The following is a 27971-nucleotide window of genomic DNA, read 5'->3' as shown; positions in this document are numbered from 1 at the left end:
GTTAGCGCTCCTAAGTGTCAAGAATTGAGTAGTCGCATGGTGACCAAAGGTTAACCTTGTACATTGATGACATTGTAGGTTACCATAGCGATTTCATACCCCCGACTACCCCCGTACTCTCAGGAAAGTTTTCTACCCGTTATGCAGTTGTTGTGATGTAAATATGTATATGCATAATTTTATGATAAGTGCATAATTGTTATTAGCGAATCTTGCTATATATTGGAGCATGTTGATATGATATATATATATATATATGCATGCCTGTTTCGTAATATTGATATCTAATTGTTGATTCAAATGCTTATAAGTTGCATAATACCTATGCTAGAGATAAGCAGTAGTTGCGTATACCCTTAGTATAGGGGACCCAAGGGTGAATATTTTTCTAAATCGGGAGTCGATGTTCCCGAGTATAATATATATATATATATATATTTTTATATATATATATATATTGTTTTCTATAACTATTAATCGAATAAGGTATATTCGATAGTTTTGAATAATAATCAAACTGATTTTCGATTATTCAAATAAAGATCGTACTTTCGTATAAGTATGTCTTTTATTATTTATTATTCGTTTCAAGTATGAGTTTTAAAACTTCTACTTCAATTATTTTTATAAAGATTATCTTTATGGGAATATTATTTAAATAATAATATTCAGATATTTTCTAATATATCGGGATTGATTTATTTTATTAAATCATCATTACTCTAAACATTCTTTAAAATATTTTCGAGTCTTCAAAATAATTTTAAAATTTAGAGCGGATCCCAAAGCTCATTTTTAGATTTAGGATCTTCCTTTCGAAGGGGATTTAAATACTCGCTCAAAACCTGAGAGATCCGGCTCTGTGGTGTATTTTATATTCGCAACGAGGTTGCTGTTTTGAGAAAACATTTTGATTACTTGCCCAATGTTCGGAAAGTAAGTCCATTTATTTGAGTCGGCATAAGCAACATGGGCTCAGTGGGCGTTCATGAAAGTGTAAGTGGCTCGGTGGGAGTCCATCAATGCGTAAGTGGCTGAGTGGCAGTCCAACATAAGGTCCTAATGCGGCCAGGGTGATGATCAGTGGGGGATTCATCCATCTAGTAGTAGAAAAGGTAACTTAATTGGTATCTTTTCCTGATCAGCAAAATATCAGGTTTATGCCGAAATTCTGTACTTTCCAAATTTATTGGATATGACAACTCTGTTTATACTTGTCATGACAGAGGTTTTCAGGGAATATATGAGATATATATATATAGATGTATATATATATCGGGACTTAATGAAGTATCTCGTAATTTCATTTCTTTTGAATGATATTTCATAGATTGAATTTATTAAAATCTTATCTTTTAGTCTCATCTATGTGATGAACCTTTAAAAGTGATTATACCTTGAACGGTGGTAGTTCAAGTCGTATTCAGGAAAAGATATAAGTATATTGGAGTATCTAGTAACTTCATCTTTTCAACTTGTATCTAGTAAATGATTATCTTATGCATGACAAAGATTTTTAGAAAAATGTTGAGACAAGGTTAGATATATGAGATCACCTTGAAACGATATTTTTTATACAGTTATAGATTGGAACTCTATGTATATAATGCATGGAAGAGGATTTCCAAAAGTTCGAAAAGTATATATACATATATACTGAATATTTTGCGACTTGGTCGCGTTAAGATATCAAACTTAGTTCATATCTGATTAACCAAGACTTTCATGGGTATTATGATGGGAATGCTCATATATTGTTAATCATTATACATATTATTTTGGTGGGCTTGTTGCTCACCCTTGCCTTCTTCTTTCATCACACAATAACAGATAGACAAAATGAACAGGACTAAGCTCCCAATTCGCAAGCGGATAGGAAATGTTCTGTAGTTTCCTGTAGGCGTGGATAACGATGTAGCTGAGGTAGGAACTACCAATAGGCTAGGTTTTCAACTGTTGATGTATATTTATGAACTGTAATAATGGCAAGGAAAATATAAATTTATTGAGAAACCTTTTTTAAGGTGTAATGGTTTATAATTGTGGAATAAAATGACTTGTGTTATTTTTGGTATTCATCTTTGAGACTATAACTTGTGGTGTGTGTGTATATAGTGGGGTCATAGTACGCAGTAGTTGGTTGTTTATTAAGATTGAGTGTTATTAAGGGAAATGGAACTCGTGACGACCCGGATTCTCAACCCCGGATTTGGGTGTGTTACAATTGACATATTTTAGGAGATAGAATTATATTCCATATCAATTAGAAGTTATCTTGTAACTGTGTACTATATAAACACAGACATAGGTTTACACTATATGTGTTATCATTATCGAAAAGATCATACATTGTAACCTAGCAGCTCTCATGAAATTTGTTCATCACTGAGAGAGAACTGTTCCATTGTAACATAGTTTATTATATTGAATATATCTGTTTACTGTTACTTGTGTTCGAATTCGATTTGATTATATTAAACACTGTACTCAACCCCCTTCTACAGTGTTGTGTGACCTAACAAAGCATGTAACCCTAAACCTTGATTCCAGTTATTGATCTTTGAGTCGTAAGCCTTTTTTGTAAACCATTGATTGTTGAATACCCAGATACGAACCACACATATACGATACTACTCCATAAATACATACAAACTAAATACCAGTCACTGAACCAGAATTGTTTGATATACCAGCCTTCATACCTTATATATCAGAAGTCTAATCTTATAACCACGAGGCCTTGATTCTTCCATTATTTGATTCTTTTACCAGCTGATAGCTAATCTTTGTACTATCCTTGATATATCATATTGGTGATTGCAAACTACCTTATTCTTGAAAACCAACGTTGTTTATGATTATGTTTACTATTTTACATTATTTATTCTGTTATTGTTATAGAATTGGATTGTTTTACAAAATATGGACCAGATTCGTGGTCAGACCAGATCGCTGGTCATGTTAGGCCAATGAGTGCCTTGAATCCAGTAATTAGAGCAGAGTTGTGTGCCTTGCTCGGAGTTAGTGCGTGACTGATCAGCAGCCTAACCTTGGTTTTTAAAATAAATTTTGAATATCCAATTCTAATCATTGCTTATAAAGAAACTTGATAACCGAAATCATTCCATTTGATCATTGTTTAACCTCAGTATTGTCATTGTGACTTGCTGAGCTAGTTAGCTCATTTGTGCAATTATGTTTATGTTCTTTTCCAGTTAAGAAGGAACCAGTTGGTAGCGAGGATCCCCAATCAAGTGTGCGGGCTAGGATTCCAAGTTAAACAGAATAAGCTAGCTAAAGACTTTTGTAATAGTTTAAGTTTAAAAGTTTGTAAGAATGTTTACTATTCAGATGTAAGTTTAAATAGTTGGGATTTGGAACGTTTATAATATAAGTAAGTTATGTCTTGTGTGCATACTTAAACCTGTTGCGATCCGTGGATGAAGGTAAGTCGGGTCACTGCATATTATTATTATTATTATTGTCATAAGCAGGTGTATATATTGTGTGTGTGTGTTGTGGACCCCAAACTTCTGACCCGAGTTTGGAGGGCGCCACATCTGCTGTGTTGTGGCACAAACGATTATGTCATATCTCTAAACAGAGAATTCAAAGGCTTGTGAATGATAGAATTCTTGATCCCTTAGATTTAAGTGACTTTCAAGTCTGTGTTGAAAGCATAAAGGGAAAGCAAATAAACTCGAGAAGTTAGGTGCCAATAGAGCTACAAGTGTTTTGGAACTAATTCATACCGATATATGTGGACCATTCCCTACGGCCTTTTGGAACGGTCAACGGTATTTTATCACATTCATATATGATTACTCTAGGTATAGTTACCTATAATTGATACATGAGAAGTCATAAGCTCTGGACATATTTAAAGAGTATAAAGTTGAAGTTGAACTTCAGCTAAATAGTAGTATTAAAGCTATCAGATCTGATCGTGGTGGTGAATACTACGGTAGGTATGATGGATCAGGTGAGAAACGTCCAGGACCCTTTGCTAACTTCCTAAAGGAGTATGAATGGTGTTGCTGAGAGGAGAAACCGTACTCTTAAAGATATGATGAGAAGTATGATAAGTCATACTTCATTACCTGAGTCACTTTGGGGAGATTTACTAAAGACTGTAATTTATATCCTTAACCGGGTTCCAACTAAAGGAGTGGCTGAAACTCCTTAAAAACTTTGGACTAAGAAAACACTTAATATTAAGCATTTACATGTTTGGGGTTGTCCAGCTGAGGCAAAGCCATATAGGCCAAACGAAAAGAAACTGGACTCTAGGACGGTCAGTTGCTATTTTGTTGGGTATCTGGAACGTACTCACGTATTTAAATTTTATGATCCTGCTACTGGATCCTTCTTTGAGACTGATAATGCAAGATTTTTTTAAGATGTTAATTTTGGGAGGGAAGATATAGGTAAAAGTATTATCTTTGAAGAAGATAGTCATGATCTTATTTATGACTCTGCCGAGAGCAATGATCTTATTATGATACCTATCATTGTTCAAGGCACTCCGGTTCAAGAAAACACTGAAATTCCCCATAAGGGACCAATTGAGCAAACTCAACAACCTCGTGAATTACAAGAATTGCCACTAAGGAGATCCACTAGAGAGTGAAAAAACGTAATTCCAGATGATTATGTTATTTTTCTACAAGAACATAAAGATGGAATTGGCATTGGGGAAGATGATCATGTACATCTTCAACAAGCCATGTAGAATCCTAACTCTTAAAAGTGGATTGATGGCATGAATGAAGAGATGCAATCTATGAAAGACAATGACGTTCAAGGCCCTCTGGTTCAAGACAACACTGAAATTCCCCACGAGAAACCAATTGAGCAAACTCAACAACCTCATGAATCACAAGAAGTGTCACTAAGGAGATCCACTAGAGAGTGAAAGAGCGCAATTCAAGATGATTATATTGTTTTTCTACAAGAACATGAAGATGGAATTGGCTTTGGGGAAGATGATCATGTAAATCTTAACAAGCCATGCAGAGTCCTAACTCACAAAAGTGGATTGATGCCATGAATGAAGAGATGCAATCTATGGAAGACACTGACATTTGGGATCTTGTTACATTTCCTTAACAATCTATTACATAAGCCAAATAGGTCTCGTTACCTTTCCTTAACAATCTTTTTGCTTGAAGCATGGTTAGAAATTTCTGGTTTTGTCGTTGACCTTTAAACACTACTTCTTTTTCATTCTGCACTCTTATCTTTACTTTCTTCCGTTCACAATCTATTTGCGCTCCATTACTGGATAACTAATCCATCCCTAAGATTACATCAAATTCTCCAAACGCGAATGGGATTAGGTCGACCTCGAAGATCTTCCCTTCTAATTTCAGCTTGCACTTAGGGTGTACTTGATCTACAGGGATTATTTCTCTGTTTGCTATTTCCACTCGTAATACCTCACGTAAGGGTATGGCATTAAGTTTTAACTTTTTAGCAAAATCTTGAGATATAAAAGACTTGGTTGCTCCAGAATCAAATATGACATTTGCATGTTCGGAATTTAACAAAAGGGTACCTACTATCACGCCAGTGTTTCGGACAGCATCCTGAACAGTCATGTTGAAGGTCCTAGTAGTTGGGGGTCGGTTGGATGCAGCTTTGCTCATCCCTGAGGCTGGGGGCTTCAACATTGGGCAATCCTTCTTCATGTGTCCTACCTTTCAACATTGGAAACACGTTACATTGGGTCGGGTGTAACTGTTGGCAAGGTGTCCGATTTGGTCACACTGGTAAAATCTCAGAAGGGCTCTTGTCTGGGTACATATTCCAAGGTGTCTCTTCTTACAGGTTTGACACTCTGGGATTGGGGTACGCGGTTGGCTATGAAATGTTGCCCTAGATTGTCCGTCGCCCTGGCCAACGCTCTCACTCGGGGCCTTTCTGAATCCGGGGCCTCGTACAGGTTGGGACACCGCTCCCTTGACGAACCTGCTCGGAAGGCTCCTGTTCCTGGTTCCTATTCCTTGACTTCATATCTTCCTCTTCCTATTTTCCTTTTCTTTCACAATCTGCTCACTGCCAGCTTCAACTATCGAGGCTTTCTGTACTAAGGTGGCATAGTCTGTCAGCTCTAACACTGCTACTCGGTTCTGTATCCCCTGTTTTAGACCAAGCTGAAACCTTCGCGCTTTCTTTTCTTCGGTATTCACAAACTCAGGCACAAATCTAGACAACTCAGTAAATTTGGCCTCATATTCTACCACAGTCATCTTAACCTGTTTCAACTCCAGAAACCTAATCTCCATCTGGGTTTCTATAAACCTAGGGAAGTACTAGTCTAAGAACAGTCGGGTAAATCTATCCCATAAAATCATAGCATCAGTTTCTAGGTTTTGTTTGGACTCCCACCAGTAGTTAGCTTCTCCTTTCAGCATGTAAGAAGCATGTAAGAAGTAAAAATGGTCTTATGTCATTCCTCAACACCTAGTATCTCGAAGGATTTTTCTATCTCTTTGAGCCAGGCCCGTGCTTCAACGGGGTCGGCAGATCCTAGAAACTCTGGGGGTTTGAGAGATTTGAAGGCTCTAAAGGCAGTAGCTGCAGTTGGTTGGGCAGCATGGGGCTGTGGTGGAATAGGATGTTGGTTCAGATTTGCTCTTAGCAGCTCCATAAATTCATTCATGGGGTTACCTCCCTGATGGGTATCCTCAGCCTCATCTTCTGAATATTCTTCCTCATCATATTCATTATAGTCTAGGTCTTCTTCACTCTCCTCATTTACTACTGGGTCACCTCGTTGTTGGTTAACAGATTCTGCGGGCTGTGCCCTGGTTCCTCTTCTACGGGGTGGCATTGTTTTGATAAAGAAAATTGGTCACATAATTATAACAGTTGGGTAATTTTATTCATATGTAAGCATGTCATTTATTATTTAACAGGTTTTATAAAGTGCAATAATATAGACATCATTTCTTAATAACTGCTTAGATATATTCTAATAAGATCTCTCATTTATATCTTGGGGATGAAAGTACTAGCCGAGTTCATACATGCCTGATTACAATCTATCACTACTAGTTCTGAATACTGAAATGAAAATGCATAAGACGTGTACCCTGAAGGGCTAGGAACGCTATCTACTACTAGCTATCCTATCAAAATTGGTGACAAGTCACCCAGCCTCCTTCAAGGTCTACATCTAGTCACTAGTCCCTCAGTTACTATCACTGCGAGTGAGGTCACACACCCTCCTCATCACTCCTGCAATCATCAGCTCTGCATCAACTACCGGGATGTATCCACTCACTGATGTCATCCGCATCTGAACCCTGGTACGGAGCTCGATCCCATCGATCTCCCTGCGGGCTATGGCTGGGGAAGCAGCTCTGAAATCTCCTGAGTATCCTAGTCGGATGGCTCTCTCAGCTGTCAGTGCCTGGCGTAACTCCGCAATGCGAGCAGATGCCGCAGTGATCTCAGCGTTAAGCTGACCCACTATCCGGTCGTGTACGGCTACATGCATGGTCACCGATGGTGGTAGAGGTGAATCTGGGTCACTAGAGGATATGTTATGGACCTCATAGAATTGTGCACGTATCGCCTCCTCATCATCATCATCAGTATAGGACATAGGGCTCTGGATCCCTGGGGGTGGTGTAGGAGAGCGAATAGCCTGGTGAGGGTACATCTCTACATCTCTCCATACTACACCATTAACTACGGGGACATGAAGCTCAGTCTCCTCCTCTAGGACATCCTCAGTAGGGTCATCGTTTGAGTCATCAATGGGTGGGCTCTCTGGCTCGGGAATAGGGTCACGCTCAGGAATCATGACATCATCAATAGGATCAACCTCCCTCCTAGGCTCCACTAGTACCTGACACAATAGGCAAGGTGTTACTAACTTAGAGTTGGAATTCCCTTGAGGATAAAACAGTTAAGACTACCCGTGTAGCCCGACGACGAACTCGACTTGAGTTCTAATTGATTATTTTATTATTCTTATGTCTATGTATTTTATATCCTATCGTTTCCAAGATTTGATAACCTAAGGCTCTGATACCATTTCTGTGGCGCCCCAAAACCCGGGGTCAGGAGTATCGGAAGCCACGCCATCTAAACTCACACAACTTACACTACAATTAATAAATACTCACGCTTCACGACCCCACACTTATCACACACACACACACACTTACAGATTATTGTCTTGAAAACGAAGCATCATAACTAGAGTAATTGTTAACCATCAAGTGATATTTATTACAATCCAAAAGTAATTAATCTTACCGGGGAGTGTCCTGTAGGTAAGGCTAGTCCGTCGGCCAAATATACGTTTCTTGTTTCTTACCTTACATAAGTCATACTTATAAATAAGCCGAACTATAAACAACTGAAAACTAATCCAGCTTATTCTGACTACCTGTGGTATATCACCAAATAATCTACAGAACAGCTGGCCATTTCCTACCCATTTCCTGGCTGTGGTTCTCATGGCAGGCATCTTGATTCACTGTTGTGTTGTGTCAATTTAAGAAAATAAGTGTGAGCTATAATGCTCAGCATAATAATGTACAGTATGGAAATGACTGTATGATAACATCATATATTATATATATGTTTTATTCGAAAATAGTTTTCCTTGGTGTCACACACCTTCTTACGAAGACAATTCTTTAAGGGGGTTTTAATAACCTGTGAATACCTTAATAGTAATCCCAGCATCTAGGCTTGGGTTACGGTATTGCATTTCAATTCCAATTAGAAGAGTTTGGACATTCACCGGAGCCACCGCATACAATGATCAGTCGTACTACGGAAATAGTAACCTTTTCTACTAGTAGAAGGATGAAACCGTCATCCCTCGGGTATCACCCTTGCCACATTCGGGCTACGTGTCCTATTTTCGGGTATACACATACTTTACAAGTTCCTGAGTACACTGAGTACCTTCGCCTGCGGTACCTTTGGTAGCCCATCTAGCACACATAGTACCAGAGTCTACCCCTCCCTTGTCCTTTAAGAGAATTCTATCAATCTCGAGAACTCAAACCACATCGAAGTTCCCCAAGCGTTTTGCTTGTTGATAGAAATAGCTTATCTTTTTAAGATATAAGTGTATATATATGCATATACGTACTTCCGAGAATTTCGGAGGAAGTACTAAGGATGTGAGTTGACCGTTGTCAACAGATAATTATTAAGGGGGAAAAAGTTTCTTCTCGAAACTATATTCAATATATTAATAAGACGGGATAATATTCACCGACGATCTGAAATTATTTGAATGATATTCAGTAATTAGAAGTATATTTTAAATTAGGATCTATGATTTTTAAATAAATAATAAACCCTTTTAAGAATAATAATCCCTTAAATAATAGTCAATAAATAATTATACCTCGAATGAGTTTATTCTCTAGAAGGTTTATTTAAAATAATATTCCTCAACTAGTTTGTGTCTACGTAATTAATAATCTATAATGATTAATCGGGTTTGAAATAAATAAACGTTGGAGTATACTACTCCCATAATAAAGGAATAAGTATATAGTATTTATTATCCGAACAATAAAATATAGTTGAGGGAATATGATCGTTGGGAAATCGTTTTAATAAAAGTTCGAGGTATTTTAATATTTTGTAAGTGGACGATGAGTTCCTTTTCAAACGTACTACTATGGACTTATACCCATCCCATAATATCTCCTTAATGATTCCTGGGTTTTATCTTAAATCCCGACCGACTCTCGATCTTATATAATATGTCACGCTTAAAGCGAAATAACATTTCACGATATATACTTAACGTACAACATCGCTACATTATGTGAAATTCAACAACTACGTATCATGGCAAACATAATATTTATGCGATGATAGTAAAACAATCTTTTCACAACATAACAGTAAAAAAAAGGAGTTGGGTTTGTAAACTTTCCTGGGTATCTCGAGGTGGAGGATGCTCTAGGTTCCGCTCGGAAATCTATAACCATAAACACATTTCATTTTGTTAGGTCCCGTTCTAATTTACGGTAACTTACACTCATGCGCTAATCATTATGCACCCTCTCAACTCATACTACCCTCAACATTTCTTTTAAGTCATAATCACATTATGGTCACTTCATTTTCCTAAGTATCTTGGGTTCATTCTCATTATCGTCGTCGGCTCTGCTTATGGATTCTCTTGGCTTCTACTCGCGTGGTCTCGGCTCCGACATTTTTATAAAATTGAGAAATCATTATTTTCACTTGAAATTTTTATGAAAGTTAAGAAACTCAATATGTTACTCTCTGTAAAAATTTCATTATTTATGAATACTTTAAGTCTATCCTTTATATTTTCAAAATTCATAATTCGTAGCAGTTTTTGTCGCGTAAATCACTTTTACTAAAATGACCATAACTTTTGATCCGTAAATCGAAATCAAGCGATTCAAGCGCCTAAACTATCCTTATAACATTTTATATCCTAAAAAAGGTTATTTTTCAAGAATCTACAGTTTACAACTTCGGGACTTTCTGCAGAAACTTAAAGTTACGGTTTGTTGGTTTTAACGAAGTTACGTTTACGATCGGGGTTTTGTTTACGCCCTAACTATCAACACAACCACCAACAATCATCATATCATCAACAACACACAAAATCCTCTCAATAACATCATGTTATTGAGGCAACAACAACCAATCTTAAATCTACTTAACTTAATCATCAAGATTTCATCAATACTACTTAGTAAGCTAGGTTTACTACCACATACTAAATGGATCTTAAAAATGAACCTTAATTAAAGTTGGGCCAAAGATTTTTACCTTTCTTGAAATCTTGAGATGTTTTCTTGAGGATGGTGGAGGCTTGGAAGTGCTTGGTATGATTTTTAGAACCTAAAACCAACCTTGAAATCAAGAAACCAAAGAGAGGTTACTATTTATACTATTCACTAGGGAGTTTCTTGAATTTATTCCACCCATCAAACCTTGATAAAAAGAGATGAAAGAATTTTTTTACCTTAGTTTAGTTGCTAAGAGGCTTGGGAATTAATTGGGTGATTTTACAAGAGCTTGAACTTGGAGTTTTGAATTCCAATTCTTCCTTTTTCTTCAATATAGCCGAATGGAACAAAAATGGGGATGGGGGGGGGGTATTTATACTACTTGGTTGCTTCTCTTGGATGCTTTGGATAGGTTGCTTCTTGGAAGGTGACTTGATATCTTGCAACTTGATTTTATTCTTCCTAGTATAGCATCCTAGGTTTATTCTTTGTTGCCAAATCCATGGACATATCTTTGTAGCTTGCTAGCTTACAAGCTAAACTACAAGGTTAGCTTCCTTAGCTCACTATTTGCTAGCTAGCTTGGTCATCCTATGGTTAGCTCACTATTTGATGAAGTAACCATGGTTACTTCCTTACCATGGTTTAGTTAGTGCGTTATGTTTATTTAATCGTTTACGCGTTCGCTCGATTACTTAAACGTTCTCCGTAATACTTACTCGTAATTGGTTCGCTATGTAATTCCTTTCGTATTTATTCCTTATATTTTTATTTATCCTACTTGAATATAAATCCATAGGATTTTAATCTCGTAATTATATTGTGATTCCCGTAATCCTCGATAAGTCGTAAATACGGTCGTTTTTCAAAGTTCGTTTTCTTCGAAAACTAATAGCGTTTACATACACTCATTTGGTACGTATAGTCGTAATATTAATTCCGAAACTCATTTTCTCATGCACTACATAGTGTGGGCTCAAAAGTTTTTCCCGTCTGTCAGGGTTACTATTTATTAAGCATTTTACAAGATCTCAAAAATTTGAGTTATTACACAAAGCAATGGAAGCCAATGACAGTCTCATTTAGAAATTCTCAAGATTATAAGAAATTCACCCTGGATAGACTGTATGGTATCCTAAAAACTTATGAGCTTGAAATAGAGCAAGATGAAAAGATGGAGAAAGGAAGAAAGAATGGAGGGTCCATTGCATTAGGTGCTGAGCAAGAAAAGGAGAAAGAGATAAAGGTTGAAGCTGTTGAATCTGCACCAAACTTAAGAGTTTATGAAGGAAAAGGAAAGGGACTAGTAGCTGAACATGAAGACCAGCTTAGTCAAGATGATATAGATGACATAGATGAGCATCTTGCTTTTCTATCCAGAATATTTTCCAAGCTCAAATTCAAGAAGAATTTTGGAGCAGCTAAGCCAAACAGAAACATGGTTGATAAGTCTAAATTCAAGTGTTTCAAATGTGGCTTGGCAGGTCATTTTGCTAGTGAGTGTAGAAATCCTGATTCTGGCAAAAAGAAGTTTGAGCCTGTTGACTATAAGCAGAAATACTTTGAGTTGCTCAAACAAAAGGAAAGGGCTTTCATCACATAAGAGAATGACTGGGCTGCAGATGGATTAGAAGATGACGAAGATACAACCTATGTCAATCTAGCACTTATGGCCAAGTCAGATGAAACAGAGACCAGTTCATCAAGAAATCAGGTAATCACAACAAACCTATCACATTTATCTAAAGCTGAGTGTAATGATCCACATCAAGAGAATAATGAGGCCTCTTCATCTAAACTAATCTACCACAACAGAGAAAATGGACTAAAGATCACCCTTCTGAGCTCATCATTGGTGATGCATCTTCTAGAGTTCTAACAAGAAAAGCAACCCAAGAAGAATGTATGTATAGCAGCTCTCTCTCAAAGGAAGAACCAAAGAAGGTAGAAGAAGCTCAGTTGGATCTTGATTGGGTTTTAGCTATGCAAGAGGAGCTAAACCAATTTGAGAGGAACAAGGTACGGAAGCTAGTACCCAAGCCTAAAGGAAAGAATCCAATTGATACCAAGTGGGTATTCAGAAACAAGATGGATAAAAATGGCATAGTTGTCAGGAACAAAGCTAGATTGGTTGCTAAGGGCTACTGCCAACAAGAAGGAATAGATTTTGATGAAACTTTTGCTCCTGTTTCAAGACTTGAAGCCATCAGAATCTTCTTAGCCTATTCAGCCCATGCCAATTTCAAAGTCTATCAAATGGATGTTTAAAGTGCCTTTCAGAATGCAAATTTGGGAGAGGAAGTATACGTCAGTCAGCCTCCTGGTTTTGAAGATCCAAATTTTCCAGAATATGTCTACTATCTTTTGAAAGCACTTTATGGGTTGAAGCAAGCATCTAGAACCTGGTATGATACTTTGTCAAAGTTTCTCTTAGAAAATCACTTCACAAGAGGTACTGTTGACAAAACTTTATTCTTTAGGAATGTTAATGGCCCTAGCATACTTGTTCAAATTTATGTAGATGATATTATATTTGGCTTTACAGATGAAAAAGTTTGCAAAAAGTTTGCCAAACTGATGCAAAGTAAGTATAAAATGAGCATGATGGGAGAACTAACTTACTTTCTTGGTTTACAAGTTAAGTAAGTTAGTGATGGAATATTCATTAGTCAAACCAAATATATTTATGATCTTGTAACGAAGTTTGATCTAATGGATTGCACATCTGCAAAAACTCCCATGGCCACTACAACTACACTTGAATTAAACACTATTGAAAAGTCTGTGGATATTTTGATCTATAGAGGCATGGTTGGTTCACTCTTATTATAACACCCTCCAAATCCGGGGTATAGATTTGGGGCATTATTAACAATAACTACAAACTAAACCTGAACAAGCGGAATATAAATATAATAATAACCCCGAACTATTACTACTCAGGATCTTTTAAGGATCGAGTTGAAAACAAGAACCACATACTACACTTTATTACAAACCCAAATAAATAAAACCTGTCTCAAGAACTCTCTTTGTTACAAAACTTTATTATATCTACATTCTCACCACACAACTTTTATTCAAACTACACAAAACTTTTATTCAACCCAATAGTACTACTTATCATGTTACACCTGATCTGGTGATTCAAAGCTCTCTTCGGGAATAGGAAGGAACACTCTTGGTATAAGAGGGTCCCGCTGCTTGACTCGCTTCTTGACTACGCGGGTCCTGATGGGTTTCATTCTCTACCTTAACTGTAAAACAATAGGAATAACAATAAAAGGGGATGAGCCAAAATTTGCTCAACAAGCCTGTAATAATATATATAGTATATAAAGAGAGAGAAATAAGTGAACCAATAAGCTGTTGGTTTGAACAACCATCTGAATCTGTATAGGATAATAATTTGCCAATACTCGCGAGTGCCAAATGAACAAGACTGGAAACAAGAACCAACATATGCAATATAACCTGTTGATCAGTCAGGTGACAGTGCAGATCTATACCCAACTGCATAGACCCAACCAACATAAAGAGTACTCAGGCAACTATGGCCTATTAAATAATGGTCTGGGTAAAACCCAGCACGTAAAGTAACCATCCAGTCCAAGGTATAGCATCCAAAACAATCGGAATGCTTTTGATATATCCCAACACCAGGATATACCAGAGTATATGTAACAAGGGTAAAAGTATTGGAATATGAATAGGGGATTCAATAAATTGGGAGAGATCAAGAATCGAAATGAAATTGAAACAAGCATTAATAAAAGGAAATATAATTCACTATTCTGAATTTAGAATAGGGGAAAAACTTGCCTTGCGTGTACTTAACCTGGTTCACTCACCGCCTTCTGTCCCTAGCTTGCTCTGCCTTGCTAACACTGAACCAATCATAGAAAGATAGTCGTTTAGATAACTTACTATATATGTGTATCTTGAATTGATACCACATAACCTTATCAGTCTACCCATGCGTTTCTATCTGACTCGCATATATACACATATAATGATATAGCACGTAAGGTTCACATAGCCACGTAAAGCACATAGCACATAAAGCACATAATTAATTTTTAGACTTATAATTATTTTTAGAATCGATACTAGACTCATATTTATAATAAATAACCCTATCTGATTTTATTACAATTTTTCGGGATTTATTCGACTCAATTCTACCCCTAATAGGGCCTGTGAATAGTTAATTATCACAAAACCATTCTCTTCCGGAATAAATTATAACTTACAACTATTTTTATTGGATTCGTTTCATTTTTCTGAGTCTAGGGGTCTTCGTTTCACTCAAATCGGACTAACGGTTTAATTATTATGAATTAAACAAGATTTAATTCATTAATAATTAATTATAAATAATTAATTATAATTAAATAATCCCTAATTATACTTTTAAATAATTAATTAATAATTATTGCATTTTAAAATAATTAATCCCTAATTATTAGGATTTATTACTATTTATTATACCTATTTATAAATTATTAATACTTACTCGATCAGATCGATTATTTACAAATAATCAATCGATTTAATTAACTGATACGCTATTTATCGAATAACTACGAATTACTCGAATTATAAACCAACTCAACGATTAATCACTCGTATAAATACGAGCTACGCACTATTCTCGAATACTACCGAACTAATATATTACTATTGAAACTTATACGATTCGAATAATTATTATGACATTCTTCAAATAACTAACGCTCGAATAATAATTCTCATTATCGAATCACTACTCGCAATATTAACTAATTATTAGATTATTAATCATAATTATTTTTAATCCTTATTTATTAATTAATTAACTAATTATTAATTAATTACCTAATTATTAATTAATTAGATAACTAATAAATAATTAGATAAATAATTAAATAATTAAATTCGAATTTATAATTTAAAAAATAATTTAGAAATTAATAATACTATTTTTCAGAATTTAAATCTAATTCTTATTTACTTTTTAGAATTATTAAAAACTGATTTTAATATACTAAAATATAAATAAATAATTAATTTAATCAAAAACACAAAAACAGAAACAGGGGTTGGGTTTTTAGGATCAAACCCGGGTCGAAACCGGGTTACAAACCGGGTTACAAACCGGGTCGCTCAAGAAGAAGGTTGGCCGGACGGAACCCGACACCGGCGGCCTCGTTTTCCGGCGAACCAAAACAAAGAGCAACCAACACGATTCCAGGCTCCTTCTGCTGCGTTTTCGTTCGATAATCAAGCCCAGCATCTTCCCCCGTCCATCTCCTTCTTCGTTCAACGAGCACGACGTCGGGAAAACAAGGAACGGCGGCGGCGACGTCGTTTTCCGTCGAGCACGAATTCAACACGAAACCCAGCAAACCCGGTACCAATCGACAGGAAAAACGACGATCTAAACACTCGTAATCATCAAAACATCAAACAACACACAGAAATTTAAACCCGAATTCGAGAAATAATCCGAAATTTACGAAATTAAATTCAAGTAATCCAACAACCAAAATTGTTTAAATAATCAGAAACTACGATTCTTGGGCTTCAATTTGACTACTTACATGAACGATTTGGACTCCGGAATCACCTTCAAAATCAACTTTGATTCTGCTGCTCTGTTCTTCACCAAACCCTAATCCCCCTTTTTCTTTTTATTTTTCTGATTTTTAATTATAATTAACTGATTTAATTAATGATAATTCAGGTATTTATATTTATAAAAATAATACCCCTAAATAAAATTAAGGGTCTAATTACACTCCTAATAAAAATATTTGGCCCCAATTTTTATAATTTTTGGGTATTAATATTAAATTTTTAAATATCCAATAAATACAAAATAAATGCTAAAAATTCCCAAAAATTGTGAATATTACAAAAATGCAAAGAAAAATGATATATGATAATTTCATGATCATATAAAAATAAAAATGTGATTTTTGTGGGGGTTTTGGTACCCGAAGGGGTCCGGAAAAGTCGTTTTTCGCGAAAAAGGTCAATTTGTAAAACGTCTAGGGGTTCAGAATAGCGATATGGTATAGGGCATTTTTAACAAAATAGGGCCAATGATTTTGTTTGAAATACGGGCTTTTAAAACATAGTTTTGAGCTGTACAGGTTTTGATATAAAATATATAACTGACCATAAAACGCTCAATAAATATCCAAAACACGTTTGGATCAAAACAGACAGCACGTAACACGTAGCAGTTAGGATTTAATGACTTAACACATTTAATCACATAATAATACACATAATTCATCTTTATTATGATATAATACAAGCATAATTTCTCGGTCGTTACACTTATACTTAACAGCTAATAGGCCAGATATAATGTTTGCTACTTGTCTCTGTGCTAGATTTCAGGCTGATCCTAGAGAATCTTATTTAATAGCTATTAAGAGAATTTTCAGATATCTCAAGGGTATACCAAAACTTGGCATTTGGTACCCTAGAGATTCTAGTTTTGATCTAACTGGTTATTCAAATGCACATTATGCATGTTGTAAATTTGATAGAAAAAGTGCCACAGGAACCTGTCTATTTCTAGGAAACAAGCTGGTATCCTGGTTTAGTAAAAAGCAAAATTCAGTTTCTACTTCTACAGATGAAGCTGAATATATTGTTGTTGGTAGTTGTTGTGCACAGATTCTATGGATGAAAAACCAATTGTTGGACTATGGTCTACAGGTGGATAAAATTCCTATTTTCTGTGACAACACAAGTGCAATTGCTATTACTGAAAATCCAGTACAACATTCAGGAACAAAGCACATAGACATCAAATACCACTTCATTAGGGAACATGTAATGAATGGTACTGTGGAACTTCATTTTGTTCCAAGTGAGAAGTGTTAGGTCCCAATTTGTTTGTAGAAGGGGGGGTTGAATGCAAACAATACCGTTTAGTCGAATAAAATGCGGAATAAAATTGTGAAACAAAATTCAAGTTAAATAAAACTTTTATTAAACTTGAAAGGTGTTACAACTACGGTATCGGTTACAAGGGATTAATCTCAAATCAATTATTACAAATCTAGAATAAATTCGACATGAACTTTTTCTATTTTTGTAATTAAAAGATCAAATGCTAAATGCGATTTGAGATTAAGTTCTAGGGATTTTAATCCGCTAGATTGATACACAAGAACAAGAGAGTGATTTCTAGTTGATTGGATTTAACTTTACAAGCTAGAAATTGTAATCTTGAATTAGCAGATAAGATGAAATATTTGGCTGCTTGTTCTCTATTTTGTTCTTGGCTTCTGTTTGATTGCTTTTTCAATGTTTTTGTAAATTGGATGCTTCTGCTTCTTTTTAATCAACACAGCTGAGATCAATGAACTGGTATGACAATCCTTTGTCCAATAATACTTTCGGTGTGACAATCTTTTAGAGCTAGCAAGACAATTAAAATGAACTAGCAAGACTTTCGGTATGACTATTGATTGTCATACCGATTGTCATATTAGTTCAAATGAAATTGTTTTACTGAATTAATAAGTGATTTTAATCTAAATAATAATTCTATCAAGACAATCAACTGAATTAGCATGACATTCGGTATGACTATCAATTGTCATACCGATTGTCATACTAGTACAATCAGTTGTCTTTTTAGAATTAAAACAGATTTTAACCAATTAAAATTCTGAAAAACCTTAATATTAATTCAGAATTAATTAATCAATTAATTTAATTAATCAAATAAATTAATCTTTGCAGATATAAATTATTTTCATAATTAAAATTATATGACTTAATTAATTAATAGAGAATTAATACTAACTCTGAGCAGCATCCATTCTTCTGACAATCTTCTGAAAGTCACTGAGACTTATGAATCAATTCCGCCACTTTAATGCTGACACTCGATGTACTGTCTGGTTCATGAGTGACTAACTTTCGTGACGTTTCTTCATGTCTTGACTTTGTTGTTCTGATTGAATCCTTGTAATAAATGATACCCTGACGAGATCTCTGTCACTTGATTAAATCCACGATCTTGATTTATATCACTGAGGCATGATCAAATTCTTGAACTTCTTCCAGTGAATCACCAAGTCTGCAGATGAACAATGTTTCTTTATTCTTTGACAGATGTTACTTTGTGAGATCTCTCTGATGATTGATCCACTATTTACTTATTACATTCTTATTTGAGTTGAGTTAAATACTCGAATAAACGAGTAGGCTATGACATATGCCTTTCAAGAAGCAACTTGCAGATATCTTTACCAAGCCACTTGATGAATCCACCTTCACTAGGTTGGTAAGTGAGTTAGGTATGCTTAACTATTCTTAAATTACTTTTGATAATTTTGCAAGTTGGAATGCAGCCAGAAACTTATTGATTTTTCCTGTTTTGAATGAAAATTTGGCCAAGTCAAAATCTTCATCTCGATGGATGTTTATTATCCATCAAGTTTGATCATCCGTCGAAATAGAATAGCCTGGTAAAAATCAATTACTTTTCTGGATTATTTTAAAACCCGACAGATAATTGCTTTATTCTCATCCATCGAATTGTCTATATCTTAGCCGTTAAAATTCTGAACATTATCCAACGGGTTTACTTACAGTCTGAAAGTATATCATGACGGATAATTGACAGAATTTTGAATGTCACACATGAGTTGGATGTCAATGATCTGAGAGACCTTCTTGAGTTCAGCTTCTTTTCTTAGCATCTCTGACTGCTCTTTCTGAAATTCTTTCTCAAACCTAGGATCCACTGTATCTTCCTCTTCCCAATCTTCAAAATCACTTTCCTCTTCAGCTTCAAATAACCCATCTTTATCTTCCTGAACTGGTTCAGTGGGAATGTCAAAAATGTCAAAGTCATCCTGTTCTCCACTGTAGTAGACATCATCAGCCTTTCCTTTGTTTCCAGCAGAGGTATCTTTTTCCTTTCCTTTGGCACTACTCCCTTTCTTCTCCCCCTTAGTTGAGGGATCCTCTACTGACTTTCCTTTGGAACCTCCATCACCTCCAGAGCCTGATCCTCCACCAGACGGTCCTTCAAAATAAGCTCTTTGTTCTTCATTAGGGCAATGAGAATTCTTGATCATGTAATATAGGTGCTTCATCCCTTCATTGAGATGTTCCATGCCCGTCTCTATCTTTAGAAATCTTGAGGAGTCCAGTGAATGATTCATCTCAACGAGGTCTTCAAGAGAAGTCATTCTTGTATGTAGAGAGCAGAAGTTGGATATGTCATCAGCTGATAAATTTGGAGTGTCCTGAATAGAATTGAGCTTTGGTATTACAGTGGTCTTTAGATCTGAGATGTCATTCCTTATGATTGCAAGCTGATTGTTGACAGAGGTGGAAGAAGAAGACCGTTCAACCACTTGTGCTTTGAATGCTTGAGCTTCAGCTTGGCTTTTAGCAAGTTCTTCTTTTAGGGCAGCAATCTGAGCTAACAGGTGTACAGTATCAGTGTCTGTGTGTGCTCTCACCTGAATTTCACTCGTGTTTGGTTCACTCATCTCACGTGCATGTGTTTCTCTCAATATAATTGCTCGTGAGGAGTCTTCCAGTTGCTGTTCTTCTGTACCTGCATTAAAAATCACCCTAGCCTCTTCAAGAGAGGTCAGTGGTGGTGCAATGGGAATTCCCGAGTCCCGATCCTCAGTCAAACCTATCAAATCTTTTGGAATAGATGTCTGAATTGCTTCAGGGATAGATTGACCGAGTTGCCCTCCACTTTCTCCAGATAAATCTGCGAGTGGAGAATCCCATAAGGGAGCCAGAGGTGTTGGATCTGGGAGGGGAGAAAATGACTCTATTAAAGATGGCGGAGAGTCAGATTTTCCCTCTGAAGCATGTGACTGCTCTTCTGCCGTAACTATGGCAGGCACTGTAACCGACTCTACGTGCACTCCTCGCTGTGTGTCCTGAGTATGATCTGGGGAAGTGTATGGTTCCATTGTGAGTAATGGAATTGTGCTTGACTCAGTACAAGATGCCATGGCCCTATGGAGAATTTCAATAGATGTATCCTGTTGAGAGAATGCCTCTAGTAACTGTTCATTGGCCATTTCAAAGTCCATGTCCTGTTGGGAGGACAAGGATGGGCTTTCAGATGCCTCAGAATATGTTCTTCTTTTCTTAGGAGGAGGCAGAGCTGAGGGTTTACTCATATTTAACAATGTACTACTTCCTAGTAATCTCCTGGGTAACATTTTAGACAGTGGGGGAGAGGTTGAGATAGTATGAGACTCTGTGTTTGGCTCTATGACCTGGGATTGAAGCTGTGGTTCTACAACTTCATGGTCAGCCCTATCAACCACTGGGGGTCTTTCAACAGAAGTAGGAAGAGAGTGAGAGTGAGGAATTACTACCTGTAATGGAAGAGCCTGGGTGGCTTGTACCACTGGAGGTTGAGGTTGCTGTTCATGGCCGGGAAGATTGAAAATAGGTAAGGGAATATAATTGGCCATGAAAGCAGATACAAGTACTGGAACTTGCATAAATTTGAAGGTTGTGTCTTGGCGAGTGTAAATCTTTTTGCTAACTAGAGGGGGTTCGGTTACAGCAGAGTTAGCAAAAAGGGCTTTGTGTTCAGGGGTGAGTAGATGATCTGCTATAAGCATGAGAAAACGAGCATAGTAACATGATACCCTACGATTTGTAGAATGATCACGTAAAGCAGAAGTTAGACGTCTCAAGAGAATGGGAAAAAGTAGTTTGCCAAAATTGATCCTTTGATTGAAAACAACCGCAAGACCAATATACTGCAGAGTGGAAGTGATGTTATGAAAATTGGATTTTGTGCAGTTGGCAAACACTTTGGAAAGTGTATCGAAGAAAATATCCCATTCAGACACCAAATTTGATTTAGAAAGTTTGGTTAAATTGATCACCCCCTGATAGTGAATAGCATTGAAAAAATTTGTGATATCATTTTCAGAGGGTAAATTACAGAAATTGTCTAGTGGAAAATTTAACGCACGATTGACGACTGTTTCATCAACTACATACTGTGTGTTTGCGACGGTGAATGAAAAAGATTTTGAATCATCGGCCACAGTAGAAGTTGTGCAAATCAGTCTAAGTAGATCGACGTTTAAAATCACATTTGATTTAATAGCAGAGCTAACAATCGAATGGTCATTTAAAAATCTAATCCATGGCTTAAATTTTTCAACATCACATTTTTCCGGATTAAAATAACCAACCTGATTATGCGCGACAATTTGGAAATTGAGAGCCATTTAAAATAATAATAAGACACACGCTTTTCAAAATTTTAAGAATAATATTAAGAAAATTCAAATTAATTAAACTAATTTAATAATTCGAATTAAATTAATTATAATCGAAAAATTTGGACAGAAATGTATCTCGTTAGAATTCTTAACTCACAAACACAGTTTTGAAAAGCCAAAAGACACAAATCAGAAATTAAAATTAAAAGTAAGAAAGTTCAAAATCAACAAACACAAATTGAATTTGAAGGGGAAAACTGATTTTTATTTGTTTTTGTTTTTATTTAAGAAAAATCCAACAGCACCTCTGTATATATATACTTGTATGTATATATCACAAAGTGATGAATTAGTTTGCTGAGTAAAAACTCGAGCAAGGAAATAGCAGATTGTTGGTTTTAGTTCGAAGAGAGAGAAGAGAGAAAATTAAGAGAGAAAAACTGTTCGATTTTTTTTTTTTGAAATGAACTGAACTGTTGAAATGGTTTAAAAACAATACAAACACATGCCTTTATATTACAGCTGGTATGACAATCCGGGATTGTCATACCGATTGTCATACCAGGCAAAAGAAGGAAAAGAAATAACAGAATAAATACTAAAATTATAACTGGTATGACAATCTGATAGTCATACCGATTGTCATACCAGTATAATAATAAAATGAAATATATATATAATGTTTATAACTGGCAAGACAATCGATAGTCATACCGATTGTCTTGCCAGTATAAACTATACCGACATATTCAAACATATACAAACATATACTGAAATGACTTTCAGCAAGACAATTCAATTGTCTTGCCGATTGTCATTGCAGTAGAAAATAAAATAAAAGGAACAGACTATTATATATGTACTGAAACTATATTACAAAATAGTAAAACTGAAATAAAAACTTATAATTTTTACAGAAACAAAGACAATATATCAGAATTTATTATTTTTATTCCAAAAATAGATTTCTATTGAATTTTAGCAAATAAAATTCATAGAAAAATATTTTAAGAGGAAATAAAATATTCTGAGGTATTTTAAATTAACAAGTAGGGAAAATAAAAATAGATAAGATAATATATATTACATAGAAATAAGCAAGAAATATGATAAAATGATAAAATAAATTTGCAAATGAATTTTTCATTTATGAAAAATTTATTTGTAAATTCATTCAAGAACAGATCCCAGATATTAACTAAATTAATCACTAAAACTATTCAACATGCCCAATTTACCAACTAATCTGGTAAATGTGGATTCGTCAAGTGGTTTAGTGAAAATATCTGCTATTTGTTCTTCTGTTGGAACAAAAAATAGTTCAACAGTACCATTCATGACGTGCTCTCTAATAAAATGATACCTAATGTCAATGTGCTTTGTCCTCGAGTGCTGCACAGGGTTGTTGGTGATGGCTATTGCACTTGTGTTGTCACATAAAATAGGAATCTTGTTCAATACAGAGCCATAGTCTCGTAGTTGGTTCCTAATCCACAAGATCTGAGCACAGCAGCTTCCAGCAGCAATATATTCAGCCTCGGCCGTTGAGTTGGAAACTGTTTGCTGTTTCTTGCTATACCATGAGACTAGCCTGCTTCCTAGGAATTGACAACTTCCTGAGGTGCTTTTCCTATCAACAACACTTCCTGCATAATCTGAATCTGTATATCCGACAAGGTTAAAACCAGATTCTTTAGGGTACCAAATACCTAGATTTGGTGTTCCCTTAAGATATCTTAAGATTCGTTTAACAGCAACGAGATGAATATCTCTAGGATCCGCTTGGAACCTTGCACATAAACATGTAGCATACATAATATCTGGTCTACTTGCAGTAAGATAGAGTAACGAGCCAATCATACCTCTGTAGCTTGTGACATCTACCTTAATGGAGTTTTCACATGGTCCAAGCTTGACAGCTGTAGTTGATGGAGTCCTTGCTGATGCAAAATCCTCTAAATTGTACTTTTTGAGGAGTTCCTTGAGATACTTGGATTGACAAATAAATGTTCCATCTAACCTTTGATTTACTTGTAATCCAAGAAAGAACTTCAGCTCTCCCATCATGCTCATTTCAAACTTGCTGTGCATTAACTTAGCAAATCTCTTACAGAGATTATCATTAGTAGACCCAAATATTATATCATCCACATAGACTTGGACTAATATAGTATCATTCTTATGTTTTTTAGAAAAGAGAGTTTTGTCTATGACACCTCTAATAAAGCTATTTTCAATAAGAAATTCAGAGAGAGTGTCATACCATTTTCTTGGAGACTGTTTTAGCCCATAGATAGCCTTGAAAAGAAAGAAGACAAAATCCAAATGATCTGGATCTTCAAAACCAGGAGGTTGCTCTACATATACCTCTTCATCCAGCTTTCCATTCAGAAAGGCGCTCTTGACATCCATTTGATAAACTTTAAAGTTTGAAAATGCTGCGAATGCCAGAAATATCCTGATGGCCTCAAGTCTAGCCACTGGAGCATAGGTTTCATCATAATCAATACCTTCAGCTTGAGAATACCCTTTAGCTACCAGTCTTGCCTTGTTTCTTGTAACCACACCATCTTCATCTAGTTTATTCCTGAATACCCATCTAGTACCAACAGCTTTCTTGTGTACAGGCCTAGGTACCAGTTTCCAGACTTGTTGACTTTCAAACTGATTGAGTTCATCTTGCATAGCAATCACCCAATCTGGATCAGTCAGTGCTTCTTCAATTTTCTTAGGTTCCATCTCAGAAAGAAATCCTGAGAACAGACACTCATTTTGAGTAGCACGTCTAGTTCTGACTCCAACATCTGGATCACCAATAATCAACTCAAAAGGGTGAGCTTTATTCCAGACAATCTGTCTTGGAAGATTTGATCTTGATGATTCGCCTTGAAATTCATTGTGATGTTGTGTCCTACTAGATGATCCTTCAGCATCTCCCCCTGAGTTGTTGCCATGTTGACTTGAAGATTCTCCGTCAGTAGCAGTGGTATCTCCATTGTTGCCAAAGTTTCCATCACTATTACCTTGAGTATCATTAGGATTAACAGGTTCTTCACCAGCAACAACCTCAGGTTCTTGACCATGTTCTGATTCTGAATCTGACGTATCATCAAACTTCAGTTTCTCAGAAGGATCTTCAGTTTGGATACTAGGGAGTTTAGTGTCATCAAATGTAACATTGACACTTTCAGTTACTTTGTGTTGATCAATGATATACACTCTATATGATCTTCTTCCATATCTAACAAAAATACCCTCATATGCCTTTGCCTCGAACTTACCACGACGATCATCTCCATCCTTGAGCACGAAGCATCTGGCACCAAATACATGAAAGTATTTGATAGAAGGTTTCTGTTCATTCAAAATCTCATAAGGAATTTTCATGAAGTCTTTGTTGATTAGAGTTCGATTCTGAGTATAACATGCAGTATTGACAGCTTCAGCCCAAAAGTACATTGGAAGACCTGATTCATTTAACATCGTTCTTGCAGCTTCAATCAATGTACGATTCTTCCTTTCTACCACTCCATTTTGCTGAGGGGTTCTAGGAGCTGAAAATTGTCTGGTAATCCCTTTGTCTGTACAGAATCCATTGAGAAGTGTATTCTTGAATTCTGTCCCATTATCTGACCTTATTGCTCTAACAGGGACGTTAGAATCTAACTCAATCATCTTGATATGATCAATCACAACTTGTGGTGTTTCATCCTTAGAGTGAAGAAATAAAACCCACGTATACTTGGAATAGTCATCAACTATCACAAGACAGTAACACTTCTTTGACATAGAAAGGATATTAACTGGACCAAATAAATCCATGTGCAATAATTGCAGAACACCAGTTATGGAAGATGTGTTAGTGCCTTTGTGACTTGCTTTCTTTGACTTTCCTTTCTGGCAAGCCTCACATAGTCCTTCTGGAGAGAATTCCAGCTGAGGCAGACCTCTTACCAATTCTCTTTTGACAAGAGAATTCATTGTTTTGAAATTGAGATGGGAAAGTCTCTTGTGCCATAGCCAACTCTCATCTGACGATGCCTTTGCATAGAAACAATTGACTTCAAGATTGCTTCCAGAGTTCATGTCAGCTACGAACAGATTTCCTTTCCGGATTCCCATTAAGGAGGGTTTTTCACTTTTCTTGTGCAGAATCTGACACTTCAGCTTGTCGAATAAAACATTGTAGCCGTTGTCACAGAACTGACTAATGCTAAGCAGATTGTGTTCAAGTCCTTGCACAACATATACATTTTCAATGATAACATTTCCAGCTTGCAAACAGCCATATCCCTCCGTTAAACCTTTGCTGTTATCTCCAAAGGTAACCACTGGGCCAGCTTTCTCAACCACATTTGATAGCAGGGCTCTATCTCCGGTCATATGTCTTGACGATCCGCTGTCAAGAATCCACACTACCGGTTGTACCTGTTTAATGCCCTGCAATACAAATGGATTAGAACTTCTTCGGAACCCAAGCTTGGCTGGGTCCGGCATACTTGTAAAATTGGCCTTTATCAGGCAAAACAACATTCTTAATTTCACTATTCTCAACATTCTCAATGACTGAACATTTGACCTTTAAAACAGCCTTATCAAATTTCTGTTTAGGCTTAGGCACAAATGTCTCCTTTCTAGCTTTAGGAGGACTAGCAGTCTTAGACCTATCATGCTTTCTATTATTCACATGCTGACGAGGAGTAGTCTTATCATTAGAAACATGCTTACCATTAAAATAAGCAAACAACAGATTAAAAGCACAAGACATACAATCAGGAACACCACATGCTCTATGAGAAGGATTAACAATAGGCAACTTATGCATGGTAGACATGGCATTTGTGTTATCCAACTCATGTGTGTCTGAGTTAGTCTCAGTTGCTTTCACAACCTTGACTGGAACTTTTGACACACTTGACTTGGAGACAGCTTTCCCATTAGCATTATCTTCAGCACGGATTTCTTCTTGAATAATAAAAGAGGTCTCATCAAATGGTTCAGCAATTGATTCTTTATAGAGGGGTTCATCAACACCCTTAAGCACATGTGGTACTTCCCTGCCTTTAGCACATACATGAGGAGGGGAGTTTATGCCTAATTTTCCAATAGCATCATTGTAATCATAACCTATTCCATGTGTTTGATTAACAGCTTGCTTATTGTAAAACTCTTTGGACTTCGAACAAGAATTAAAGTAAGCTTTAACCTTAGCCTCAAGACCGGTGATCTTGTCTTTGAGAATAGTTTCGAGTTGTCTATAACAGTCAACTCTATTCTCTAGAAAAGATACTTGTTCTTTTAGTTTATCTTGATTAATGTGCACAAGTCTTAATTCATTGACCTCTTTCTCAAGGTCTTTGATTTGTTGATTTAACAATTCATTATCACGACGAGCACAATCTAAGTTACCTCTTAGATGATAAACCATTTCAGCATCAGAAAGTTTTACCTCTTTTCTTGACGATGAGGTGCTTGCATTACTAGCCATGAGAGCAAGATTCCCAACTTCTTCATCTTCACTGTCAGTATCATCCCAGCTTCTTCCCTTTGCCAGGTACGCCCTTTCAGATTTACTCTTCTGATTAGAATTGTAAGAGTTCTTCCTAGCTTGTTTTGGCTTCCTGCATTCTGTGGCAAAGTGTCCCAACTCATTACAGTTGAAGCATCGAATGGTGCTTCGATCAACCATCCCTGTTTTATACCCACCACTGCTGGTGTTAGAGGATGAAGATCCACCTTTCTGGAATCTGTTGTAGTTGGACTTGTACTTGAACTTGGGATTCCTTTTGAATCTGACATTTGAGAATCTCTTGACAATCAGGGCCATTGACTCATCCTCTAATTGCTCCAGTTCTTCCAAGGAATAATAATCATCTCCTGATTGATTTGTAGTAGGAGAATCAAATTCTGCTACTATCACATTATCTTCAACCTTGGAAGACTGTACCATTCTATCTGACTGTTGAGATTGTTGTTG

The sequence above is a fragment of the Apium graveolens genome, chromosome 4 (genome assembly GCF_009905375.1).
Source record: "Apium graveolens cultivar Ventura chromosome 4, ASM990537v1, whole genome shotgun sequence".
NCBI lineage: Eukaryota > Viridiplantae > Streptophyta > Magnoliopsida > Apiales > Apiaceae > Apium > Apium graveolens.
The sequence above is the reverse complement of the archived record's forward strand: the minus strand, read 5'-3'. Positions refer to the sequence as shown.